A 14,443-nucleotide genomic window follows, 5' to 3' on the forward strand; every position below is an offset into this window, starting at 1 on the left:
ACATTTACCAACGAGACCCAAAATCTGACAGTTGATTTAACATTTTTCATATGACCAAAAGATTGTAACGTGAAAGTTTTCCTTGTAATCCAAAATTTGTTAAATCACTCAAAAATGTTTACAATGATCCAAATCTAAGGACCTTGTTCACTCAAAATTGTTATGATGATCTGAATCTGGAAGATGCAAAAGTTTGCGTTGTGATCCAAAATTTGATAAATCACTCAACTTTTTTTTATAATGATCCAAATCCAACCGACCTAACACATCCCTCGTGCCACTGATGTCGTTTTGCTGGCTAAAGTTTTCCTATAGACCCAAAATTCACCGCTTGACCAAAAATGTCCATTGAGCCTAAAAATATGCCACATGATTTTAAATTTGTATAATAACGTAAATTTGTCCCTATAGAAACAAAAAATTTCTTGTAACGCAAAGGTTCATACTATAACTCAAAATATATCATTCCGCCCAAATATTTATATGTGGCCTCAAGTTTCTCCCAAGGCTCCATATCTGCATTTGACTCGGCGAATCCCCATTTCAATATCACATATAGACATGGAGTTACAATGAATCGAAATATAATCTTGTGACTAAATATTTCCAGTGAACCAAGAAGATATAGAGGTACCAAAACAGGAAAAATGACGGTACAAAGCGAGTAATTAAGAAACTGTACAAAAAAAATGAATAAATTAAAAGGTAAATTGGTTCCTTGAAACTCACATTTGACATAGCATGCATGTTTTCATATATGAAAACTTTTTTCATCATCTCAGATATTTACCTGGAATAATCATATCATCTTAGTAATATGGAGTTTTTATACTCTGGTGAATATAACACGATATAAGAGTCAGATAAATACGGAAGGATACTGTCCACTGTGTAATACCCAAGTCCAGGAAATGGAACAACACCTTTTTAGGCTTTTTCCTTTTGCAATATTCATCTGGTTTGGTTGCTATTTTGGACGCGGTTAACTCTCAGATTTGCACATACTCGATTATTGCTTGGGTAAAAAGATGTATCTCGGATTCAAAGTACTTGCTGAAAATGTGGGGGTCTAACAACCAAACCCAATAATTCGTTTTGGCAATCTGAGAGGACTTACTCCAATACACTTTCTAGAGAATCAACTAGACAGTCAGACTCAATTTAGAATAAAGTATATCAAAGAGTTTAATATCTCTAACTCTTAATTTAATCCGCAATCAGCAAATAGAAATCTGCGAGCCCGATTGAATAAGAGGAGTTACTTGAACGGTACCAAAGACCAATGTTCAAGTGTCAATCAATGTAAATCAACAACCCAAGATTGGATATTCTAATTGATTGATCTTAACGCACAACCTGTGATATTTCAATTATATAACAAAATATAATGCGGAAAAGAAATAACATAGACACTAGAATTTTGTTAACGAGGAAACCACAAATGCAGAAAAACCACGGGACCTAGTCCAAATTGAACACCACACTGTATTAAGCCGCTAAAAACACTATCCTACTACCAGTTAACTTCGGACTGGCCTTTAGTTGAACCATAATCAATCTCACATTGATTCAAGGTACAGTTGCACTCCTTACGCCTCTGATCCCAGCAGGATACTACGTACTTGATTCCCTTAGATGATCTCATCCACAACCAAGAGTTGCTACGACCTAAAGTCTAAGACTTGATAAACAAATCTGTCTCACGTAGAAAAGTATATAAGATTGAATAAATCTGTCTCCCACAGAAATACCCAAGAGTTTTTGTTCATTCTTTTGATAAATCGAGGTAAACAGGAACCAATTGATAAACAAGACTTATATTCCCGAAGAACAACCTAATATTATCAATCACCTCACAATAAACTTAATCGACTAGCGAAACAAGTTATTGCGGAATCACAAACCATGAGACGAAGGTGTTTGTGATTACTTTGTATCTTGCCTATTGGAGATATAAAATCTCGAGCCAATTATTTCAATTGTACTCAACACGATAGAAACAACAAGATCAGATCACGTAGTTGGATCTGGCTTCACAATCCCAATGAAGTCTTCAAGTCGTTAACCTACAAGGTCTCGAGAAGAAACCTAAGGTTAAAGGAGAATCGACTCTAGTTATGCAACTAGTAACACACAGGAGGTGTGGGGATTAGGTTTCCCAGTTGCTAGAGTTCTCCTTTATATAGTTTTCAAATCAGGGTTTGCAATCCAAGTTACCTTGGTAACAAAACATTCAATAATCACCGTTAGATGAAAAACCCGATTCAACCAAGCTAATATATTTCAACCGTTAGATCGAACTTAGCTTGTTACACACAAATGAAATTTACCCTCATTTAGGTTTATGTAATCGTACCTAAAAGTGTACACCATGTTGGCTCACAAACAGTTAACTAAGGTTAGCCATATGATTACTCTCATATCAACCTTAGTCATCTCAACCATAACTAGTTCAAATGACTCAAATGAAACTAGTTAAAGAGTTTTTCAATTGTTATAGAAAACACAATTAAAACCAAATCGGTTTGATTCACTTGAAGAAAACATGAACGTTATAGCCACGGTTTGCAAAGATTGCATTCCTTATGATTTAAATGTTTAAGTCCATGAACTGACCGATTTGACAAAGTAACCAGCTTAAGTATGCGTACGGGCATGCATACTTAAGAAACCGTATTTGAGTTGTTAAGTTTCCAAACTCAGCCAAAATTTTCGATTCGAAAACTTCCGCCAGTATGTGTATGGGTATGCATACTTAAGGTGACTAGTTTAGGAGTTTGTAATTCCCAAACTCAGCAGATATTTTCGTTCGAAAACTTCCGCCAGTATGCGTACGGGTACACATACTTATCTTGTCTCCTTCACCAATTTGGTATACACACATATGCATATACTTGGTTCCCGGTTTGTGGATTTGTACATTAATATGAGAACACACTATATATGCTTATATCCAAACATGGTTACATTCTCAACTCTTTAATTCAATCATTGAAACATTCTTCTATAATGACAATAGTCGTTTTCACACACCATTAGCATGAAAGCAATTTTCAAGATATTGAAATAATCATTATCGAAACATTCCAAGCCTACATCAAATGATTGTATCACACAAACCATGTAAGATGTTACTCGGCAATTTTCTCATGATTTAAGATGAACTTGGTCGAAGCAAAAGCTTACCAACACATATTTCGAGAAATATGTAAGCGAGATATACTCAGCTCGAAATCTCAAATGTTTATAGAGAAAACTATATTTTAACACGACTTATGTCTTAATATAGGAGATAGTAGAAATGGACTTTCCATGTGATAGATGAGTTCAAGTCTCCACATACTTTTTGTCGAAGAAGTTCCACAATCTCCCCTTAGTAGTTCTTCGTCTTCAAGTGATTAACTCTGTGAAATCTAAGCTCAACTACACTATCTATGTCCTAGTCCGAGACATCTATAAATAGGCTAGAAATCAAGACTTATAGTTTTGATCACTAACATTGACAAACATGCTTGAGATAGAAACGCATGCGAGTTTTACCGAGAAGTACTCTAACAATCTCCCCTTTGTCAATTTTAGTGACAAAACTATCAATACAGATGCATTACAAAATAGATAGAAATTGTAGCTTCTCATCCAAATGCTTGATCTCCTTGGCATCTTCAACGCGACTCGAAATCTTCGTCACTTCCAAGTACTCCATGATCCTAAAGGTTGTAAGTTCAGCATCACAGTTGTTGAAGATCCGTAGCGATAACAATGAGAAAAAAAATGCTCTCAATCATTTTATACAATATCATATTACACAGCTTCAAAGTCCAATTGTATCACAACTTTGACAACAATACTATGGTGATACGTATCACTCCCCCTTAGTCAATACTTCATCTCAACATGAAAACCACTCCTCCTTACATAATGATCTGTAAACCATATGTATTTGCAGTATCACACTACACATTAATTCTCCCCCTTTTTGTTAATATAAATTGGCAAAGGTACAAAAACTAGTGGGATCCTTATGAAATTTTCACAGAGATACTTCATGACCAAAAAAGAATACCATATCAACTTATTTATATGCCATCATAAATTCGAAGCTAAATGCATTCATCAAGGAGTTTATAAAGATACAAGATAACCCCTAATATTCCACAGCCGCATTCCCCACAAAGATTTGGCAATTAGGCACGAGTTCAAAATGAACTCTCCCCCATAAAATGTCATTCCCGAAAGAACAATAAAGGCGACCTTACTTTCACAATAAAAGAAGGATTTCTTTGGACAAAATCAAATCACATGAAAACATGAGTTTGAATCCAAAGTATTCAATTGAATTATCCATAAAAGAATTCATGATTAATCCAATCGAAATGCACAATTAAATTAATCACAAGAAAACTCGTAATTAATTAAATCGTAATACGCGACTAAATTAACCGCAAAAAGTGATCAATTCAATTGGTCATGCCCGACATAAGAGAACTTACGGAGCAACAACTAAAATAACCAAAAGAGAATGATCAATTTAGTTGGTCATGCTCAAACATAAGGAACCTTACGGAGCAACACAATACATGCACAAAGATGTGGATCGGAAATCGACCAATACTGGAAATAAATAAGGATTCATTCCATTTTTCATCACTATTTGCACAATGACATATAATAGACTTAATCCTTGTAAACAAAAGTTTTATCCTTTCTTTCATCAAAACAATGACATAAAAGGCTTTAACTTTTGTAATGTCAAAAGTTCATTCTATCTTCAATCAATATATTCATACCGACGTAATAGAGATAACTTTTGAACAAGTATGGGACAGTCACAGGTTCACGGACGTAAACAACATATCCCATAACAATTTCCAATATATAAAATCATAAATAATAAAATTGCAAAAATCATCTTCCAAACACTTAGAATTTAAGTAAATAAATCCAAAAACATAGAAAATAAAAATCGTTGGACATAGCTCACAATAATGGATATTCCAAACCCTAGTTATTATTCAAAAACAAGAAAAAGAAGATTTACTAGACATTATAAGTCAAAAAAAATTAAAACCAACATTAAGAAACAAGAGAAACTACTCATCATTGAAGACCATGAAGATGGAACGAAATTTGTCCATGTCTTCTTTAATATCGGGAAACTTGGTAGCAATCACAAGTAATTGTTCTTGTACACAACTTACTTTGGTATTCAATTTACAAACACCCTTGTAAATTTGGCGAAGAAGCTTCAAATAAGGATCACTCAAGCCATCACTTGTGTCACACTTTTATCTCTTGCAAGCATTCTCCTTCATCCGATTGAAGGTACACGGCCGAACAAGCTTGGGAGTTCCAATGGAGTTGCCAATAGGCTCAATGGAGAGGTTGTGAAAAATTCGCTCAATCAAGAAAGGGTATCCTAACTTCTTGTTGGAAGATTTCATAGCTAACATTTGATAAATAATAAACCCAAAAATGTCAAGACCTTTGGTTTCCATTACAAGGAAATAGACCAATTCCGCAAACTCATGACTCCAACGAGAATTCTCAAACGTGGAGGGACAAAGATTAATATACCAAGTTTTCCAAAGGATATCAAAGGAAAACCTAGATGATTAGTAGGAAATTTTCCTTCATTCCACACAACACTTCTACCACAACGGCCTTTTGAGATGGTTTCATATGATGGTCTTTCATCACTTGGCCTATGAAGGCGAAAATTACCCAAAGGAATTTTGGTAATATTTGAAATTAATTCTCTATTAACATGAATCCTTTCTCTATTGACCATGGTCTTGAATTCCATGTCTTCAAGATCAACATCATAAATGTTGGCATAGAAGATTCTAGTAAGAGTATCAAATCCTTCACCAATACCATCAAAGATGTCTCCAAGCTTAAACTTTTCAAAATAAATTAAATCCTCTTTATAACCACTAGAAAAATCCAATTTCTTTTCTAGGATAAATCCATTAGATGAAATCCTTTCAAAAACTCTAGCACAAGAATCATTGACAAATCTAATCCTAAGAGAATCTTGATCTATAGGAGGATTCATGCTAGAAGATGAAGAACCCAAATTTTTTGAAATCCTTTTTGAAACTTTGAAATTCATCATGAGATCTAGAAATTGAAAGGGAAAACAAGAGAAAATCACTTACTTGGAATGAACCTTGAAAACCCCTTTGTCTTATTTTCCTCCTAGGAATTTAATGGAGGATTTTCATGAACCCTAGAAAGTTCACGTACGCGTACTGATAGGATGAAGAAGAAGGTACGCGTACTTTCTTTTTTGTATACCCACTAATGGGCTTGGACCCGTTTATGAACCGCGACCTACAAAAGGAATGTAGGATTTCCTTTGATGTTCATACACCGAGGTTGAGCAACCCGTGAAAAACAATTTGAGTGAGGAGACAGATGCATTAGAAAGCTTACTTAATTATTCTAGAATGACAGAATAACTTTTTAACCCAACTATACACAAATCAAACCATTTCTTGCCCCATCTCAAGATATATACAAATGGGGTAATGCCAAGCTTGTTACCAAGTGGCACAATGTGCAGAGAGATTCTCATGCACTATTTGTGGTTGATATTTATGAGTAGTGCCGGTGATATAATCATACTAATGATGATAATCAGGGTTACTAGAGCTTTCTAACTTCCTCTTCATTTGACCAAACAGAAGATTTTTCCGATATCTTGAAACTGTGTCAACAACATGAGAACCTTTTTTATTGGATATACTTGTGTTGATAGCGTGTTTAGTTCGTACATCATGATTATATGATTTTACATGTAGGGAACCATTATCGGATCGATTCTTAGACTTAACGGAATTAAGTTTTTCTAAGAATATAAAAACGCTTTCAAAAGCTCTAAATAGATCTTTGTCAATTGATCCATCATGATAGTATTTCTCAAAAATATTAAGAGTTAATCCAGTGAGATTCCATATCTTTGAGCTTAAAGAACGTTTTCTCAACCTTCCTTTCTTTTTAACTTTTCCTTCAGATTGTTTTTCATCATCTAAGTTTTCCAAGGTCTTAGATGAAACGGGATTATTATGAGAAACCAGATGTTCTGTCCATTATAATCTTAGAACAATCTTTAAGGGGTTCTGGCGGGCGTTACAGATGCCAAGAGCAAGTTTTCCAAAGAAATTTCCCATAAGGCAAATTTTTAAGGATCAATCAAACACAAACTTATTAGGTTTATAGTGTTTGCCTGCTCTGATACCAATAGAAAATGCGGAGGGTCTAACAACCACACCCAACAATTCGTTTGTCAATCTGAGAGGACTTAATCCAATACACTTTCTAGAGAATCAACTAGACAGTCAGACTCAATCTAGAATAAAGTATATCAAAGAGTTTAATATCTTTAACTCTTAATTCAATCCGCAATCAGCAAATAAAAATCTGCGAGCCCGATTGAATAAGAGGAGTTACTTGAACGGTACCAAAGACCAATGTTCAAGTGCCAGTCAATGTAAATCAACAACCCGATATTGGATATTCTAATTGATTGATCTTAACGCACAACCTGTGATATTTCAATTATATAACAAAATATAATGCAGAAAAGAAATAACATAGACACTAGAATTTTGTTAACGAGGAAACCGCAAATGCAGAAAAACCCCGGGACCTATTCCAAATTGAACACCACGCTGTATTAAGCCGCTACAAGCACTAGCCTACCACCAATTAACTTCGGACTGGACTGTATTTGAACCTTAATCAATCTCACACTGATTCAAGGTACAGTTGTGCTCCTTACGTCTCTGATCCCAGCAGGATAGTACGCACTTGATTCCCTTAGTTGATCTCACCAACAACCAAGAGTTGCTACAACCCAAAGTCGAAGACTTGATAGACAAACCTATCTCACACAGAAAATTCCATATGATTGAATAAATCTGTCTCCCACAGAAATACCCAAGAGTTTTTGTTCTGTCTTTTGATAAATCAAGGTGAACATGAACCAATTGATAAACCAGACTTATATTCCCGAAGAACAACCTAGTATTATCAATAAACTCACAATAAACTTAATCGACTAGCGAAACAAGTTATTCTGGAATCACAAACGATGAGACGAAGGTGTTTGTGATTACTTTTCTATCTTGCCTATCGGAGATATAAAATCTCGAGCCAATTATTTCAATTGTACTCAACACGATAAAAACAGCAAGATCAGGTCACGCAACTACAAAGATAATAGTTGGGTCTGGCTTCAAAATCCCAATGAAGTCTTCAAGTCGTTAACCTACAAGGTCTCGAGAAGAAACCTAAGGTTAAAGGAGAATCAACTCTAGTTATGCAACTAGTAACACACATGAGGTATAGGGATTAGGTTTCCCAGTTGCTAGAGTTCTCCTTTATATAGTTTTCAAATCAGGGTTTGCAATCCAAGTTACCTTGGTAACAAAACATTCAACAATTACCGTTAAATGAAAAATCTGATTCAACCAAGCTAATATCTTTCAACTGTTAGATCGAACTTAGATTGTTACACACAAATGAAATGTACCCTCATTTAGGTTTATGTAACCGTACCTAAACGTGTACACCATGTTGGTTCACAAACATTTAACCAAGGTTAGCCATATGATTATTCTCGTATCAACCTTATTCATCTCAACCATAACTAGTTCAAATAACTCAAATGAAACTAGTTAAAGAGTTGTTCAATTGTTATAGAAAACACAAATGAAACCAAATCGGTTTGATCACTTGAATAAATCATGAACATTATAGACACGGTTTGCAAGGATTGCATTCCTTATGATTTAAATGTTTAAGTCCTTGAACTGACCGATTTGACAAAATAACCAGCTTAAGTATACGTACGGGTATGCGTAAACTCGGTAGATATTTTCGGTTCAAAAACTTCCTCCAGTATGTGTACGGGTACGCATACTTATCTTGTCTGCTTCACTAATTTGGTACACACATATGCATTCACTTGGTTCCCGGTTTGTGGATTTACACACTAATGTGCGAACCCACTATATATGCTTATATCCAAACATGGTTACATTCTCAGCTCTTTATTTCAATCATTGAAAAATTCTTCTATAATGACAATAGCCGTTTTCACACACTATTAGCATCAAAGCAATTTTCAAGATATTGAAATAATCATTATTGAAACATTCCAAGCCTACATCAAATGATTGTATCGCACAAACCATGTAAGATGTTACTCGGAAATTTTCTCATGATATGAGATGAACTTGGTCGAAGCGAAAGCTTACCAACACATATTTTGAGAAATATGTAAGCGAGATATACTCAGCTCGAAATCTCAAATGTGTATAGAGAAAACTATATCTTAACACGACTTATGTCTCAATATAGGAGATATTAGAAATAGACTTTCCATGTGATAGATGAGTTCAAGTCTCCACATACTTTTTGTCGAAGAAGTTCCACAAGATCCCCTTAATAGTTCTTCGTCTTCAAATGACGAACTCTGTGAAATCTAAGCTCAACTACACTATTTATGTCCTAGTCTGAGACATCTATAAATAGGCTAGGAATAAAGATTTATAATTTTGATCACTGATAGACACATTTTTGTGTCTGATATAATCTCAATTGTATATATTGTTAGTGCTCGATTTTGTATTTATTTTTGCTTTTTATGTCTTTGTAGGTGTTTTTGGAAAAATAAGATTTTGCGGCGAAATTGGCTCGAAAAGTGTTTTTTGCGTTCATGGGAGGACATTTGCTATTCGGACCCTCACTTTGGATAAGGGGTAAACTAATTACTAAGGGGCATCCCATTTCCAGGCAGCTGCTAATCGCACCACTACTCTGGATAGGGGGCGACCATCTTCTACATTTGAATTATCAGTTTTGGCGGGAAAATTTGTGGCAGTGAAGAACAGATTAGGGTTCTTGATTTGGAGGAGTTTGAGGTCGATTAAACCTATGATTTTCATAGGATAGACTCCTTATGGGTCTAGGAATCTGATATGGGTGTTGAAATCGATTAGACTGGGCTCAATCAACGGATTTTTATCATAACAGAAATATATGGAAATTCACGTGTGTGATCTGTTTTAGGGAATTTTAGAGAGATTAAAGTGCTATGAACCTTCCCAAAGATTTGTATCTATCTAAGAAAGAGTTTAGAATAAAAAGGAAAGCTCAGAAACGTGAAGAAATTCTAAAACAAGAAATTGCCGCAACTTTGCCGTGAAGAGAAGGGAAGAGATTTTGGAAGAGATTTAATCGGTATTTTTGATATAAATAGATTGTTTGGGTCATATAGAAGGGGTTTCGATAGTTTGGGGACCTGAGGATAGCCAGAGAAGAAGAAATCAGAGTTTTATCAAACTCTGTTTCTGCTGCTGCTGCTGCACAGCTCAAGAACGCGAAGAACATTGACGCACAAAAAACAGTCGCAAAACAGTGTCGTTGTTAAACAGCAGAAGAGCAGTAACGTTTGTATATAGCAGTTAATCATTGTTCCTCTTTGTACCAGAGATCTGTAACACTTTTACGTTGTTGCAAATCAGCTACTTTACACCTTTCACTCTTTTAATCAACTTTTGAGCAACAAACATGTATTTTGAGCAAGTGATTAATATGAGGAGATAAACCCCATTGCTGAGGCGATAGATGAAGCTATTTTTCCAACAAAAAGTGGTATATTCTGATTTAATTATTTATCACAACTATTTTTATGATTGTTTTGCCTTGAGTGAAAATTGTTTGAATGATTCTTGCTAAGCAATTGTTATTTCTTTTGATAGAGCATGCTTGGACCTAGGTTTTTGATGTTCTATGCTTCGGATTTACACTTGTTATTTTTAGAATCTACTTGTTGCAACAGTTTAGAATCAAATTGAACGAAAAAATTGCATGAATATAAATATTGGATTAAATCACTTTGAATTTGGAAAATAGTGGAATCTTAGCCTTAGTGTTATTTTAATATTAATATCAACTTTGATTGAGTTTGCTATAATTTTTAGTGAGTTTTCTATTTTAATATTAGAATTTAAGTCTAATTAATATCCTTCACAAGTCTGAGAATCGAACCACTTTTACCACTATCTACAAATCACATCAATTTTTGGCGTCGCCGGCGCGGACTTGTTTTTAGGGTTTTAGATTTATTTTATTTTATTTTATTTTATTTTATTTTTATTATTTTTTTATTATTTTTGTCTTTTTTTATGTTTTTTGGTATTTATCTTGTGTCTACAGGTTCTGGATCATAAAGAAAATTGAGCCAAAGAGTTTGGTGATTTCATAAAGACTTGGAGCTAAAGATTAAAGCAAAAAGAACAGAAAAGAAGACAATTTTATTTTAAACAATTTTAGTTTAGGGTTTGTTTATTTTCTTTAAAAAAAAAAAAATTGTATTAGGGTTTATTATTTTTGTAATTTTTCTTTACTTTTTGGACTTTTGGACTTTGGGACATTATTTTTTTCATTACCCTACGGAAGGGTACTTTAAATATAAACTGTTTGCAGAGAAGGAGAACAATTACGATATTGTCTCTGCACCTTGGGTTCGTACACTAGACATCAGAATCAGTGGCCCGAGTCGACTACAACTGATTCATCCCCCGGCTGGAACAGGAGGTAAGATTCTAAACACTCGTGAATCCCCTGTCAGCGATTTATTGGACTCCTTCGTATGCATATATGTTGAGGACTGAATACAGACATTTATTTTTCTAGTAAAGGGCAAGGCCTGGCCATACAAGATAAGGGTTCAGATTTCATCACCGTTCTCTTCTTGCCCGCTTTAGGAACACATAACCTACGGGAACCTAAGCCTAAAATTTTGACTAGAACGAGACCGATAGGGTAACGAGCTTAACAGGAAAGTCATTCGAAAAATATTGGTTACTCTTTTAAGCATACTTCGAAGTTCTTGACGGTTTCTGTAAGTTGAATGCGTGACTGCGCCGCCTTGTAATACCGGTGAGGCCTTGGGTATCAAAGCTCCACCGAGCTTCCCTCGCCTCTATTCAACTTACGTTAACTCAGATTGATTCCAGAGGGGTTTGCTTAAATTGTAACGAATTCCCGTTCGAAGGATTAGAAGCTGGTCTAGAAACAATCTAAGTGGAGCCATCATGCTTTTTGTTTGCTAGAAATCAATAGGTTTGATTTGGTTGAGTCGGCCTTGATCTGTGTTTGCTTACCCTTCCAATTTAGAAAATTCTATTGTATGCCTGAACGTAAATGAGACGCACTAGGTAGATTTTTTAAAGAGAAACCTAGTAGTTCGAAGTGTCTCAATTACCTTAATCTATAAAGTCCGACTTTTTAAGAGTCTGTTTTTGAACGTCCTTTAACTGAGGAGAGAATCCCTGTTGCTCCGATAGCGCCAGAAATGGCAACTTTTAAAGCTTTGTTGAATCCAACTAGGACTACTCGTCCTTCGTGTATTAAGTTAGCTGAAACAGAGGCACCCTATGAACTGAAACCTGGGACCTTACATATGCTCCCAATCTTTTTAGGGAAAGAAAATGAAAACCCTCATTACCATGTTAGGGATTTTGAGGAAATTTGTAGTACTCTAAGAATAGAGGCTTAGATGATGATGCTTTGAAACTTAGGTTATTCCCATTTTCCCTGAAAGATAAGGCCAAGTCGTGGATATATAGTTTGGACTCCGAGTCAATTGAGACATATGAACAACTTACATCTGCCTTTTTCAATAAGTTTTTCCCTAGGCACAAAACATCGTCTATTAGGACGCAAATATGCACATTTTCACAACAAGAGGGAGAATATTTATATAGGTATTTGGAAAGGTTCAATGATTTATTATCCCAGTGTCCTCATCATGGTTTAAAAAAGGTTAGGCTAGTTCAGATCCTTTATGAGGGTTTAGATTATTCCACAACGACCATGGTTGAGTCTGTATGCACTGGTGGATTTGAAAACCAAACTGTTGACGCGGCGATGGAATTTTTTAATGAAATCGCCGAAAAAACCCAGCAATGGGAAAATAGTAGGGCACCCTAGAAAAAAATTCTTTTAAGTAGAGGAAATGTTAATAGGGTAGATTGAGGTTATGAATCAGATGCCAAAATTGTTGCTATAGCAAAAAGGTTAGAAGCTTTAGAAGTGGGCCAGACTAGTGGTAGAGTGGAGCCTTTTTGGGAAGGACAGAATATTGAAGAACAAGCCAATGCTCTTTATAATAATACTAGATTTTATAACCGTCAAAAGATTGGCCCATATTCAGAAACCTATAATCCTGGTTGGAGAAACCATCTGAACCTTTCGTGGTCTAAGGACCAAAGTCAAGGCCAGTTTAGTAATTCTAATGCTCCCCCAGGTTTTGGCTATACTGAGAATCCTTCAGGACTAGCTCAATTTCAGAATCAGTCAGATAAGAAAATCCTAAGTTTAGAGGAATCTCTCGCCTTGTTAACTCAACAAACTGCAAAATTTCAATTATCCGTAGAACAGAGTCTACAAGCTAGTAACAGGATAGGACAAGAAAATAATCAAGCTATTTCCGAGTTAAAAACCCAGGTTGGTCTGATAAGTGATTCTTTGAGAGAAAAAGGTAAGTTTCCTAGTCAAACACAACCCAACCCTAGAGGAGTTCATGAATTAGGTGCAAAACCATCGAATCAACTGAATGCTGTTAGAACCCTTAGGAGTGGTAGAGTTGTAGACAATAAGGTAACCATGCCCGATAGTGAAAATACTGTAGTTCACCCCTCAGAATCTCACCTCTCATGACCAGTAGCTGAGGAGATTGATAAAGTTTCTGATGATGTGAATTCGGTTCCTGAAAGGTCTGATTTTATGCCTAGAGCCCCATTTCCTCAGCTATTAGTACCAACAAAGAAGGAATCGAACTTTAATGACATAGTGGAGGTTTTTAAGCAAGTTACCATAAACCTTCCTTTATTAGATGCAATTAGGCAAATTCCTTCTTATGCCAAGTTTCTTAAGGATATGTGTACGCGAAAGCGAAAACTTAGCGTCCATAAGAAAGCCTTTTTAGCTAGTCACGTAAGTTCAATCATTCAGAACACCACAACTCCAAAGTACAAAGATCCAGGTTCTCCTACCATTGCTTGCACAATAGGTAACATCCGGGTAGAAAAAGCTTTACTTGACTTAGGAGTCAGTGTGAACTTACTTCCATTCCATGTATACTTACAGCTAGGACTTGGTGAAATAAAACCTACTCAGATGACACTGCAGTTAGCTGATAGGTCTGTTAAAATCCCTCGAGGTGTTATCGAGGATGTTCTTATTGAGGTCGAAAAGTTTATTTATCCAGTGGATTTCGTGGTCCTAGATACCCAACCTGTCCCTGACCCAGATAACCAATACCTGTGATTTTTGGGGTCGCCCATTTTTAGCTACGTCTAATCCGATCATTAACTGTCGAAATGGTGTGATGAGTTTATCTTTTGGTAATATGACTATAGAGATGAAC

General features: G+C 35.5%; 1 pseudogene; it reads right to left on the reverse strand.

The window, feature by feature from the left end:
• Window positions 1-12,730: 12,730 nt before the first annotated feature.
• LOC113307144 lies at window positions 12,731-12,830 on the reverse strand (annotated as a pseudogene).
• Window positions 12,831-14,443: the final 1,613 nt, after the last annotated feature.

Source organism: Papaver somniferum, chromosome 8 (assembly GCF_003573695.1).
Source record: "Papaver somniferum cultivar HN1 chromosome 8, ASM357369v1, whole genome shotgun sequence".
Taxonomy (NCBI): Eukaryota; Viridiplantae; Streptophyta; class Magnoliopsida; order Ranunculales; family Papaveraceae; genus Papaver; species Papaver somniferum.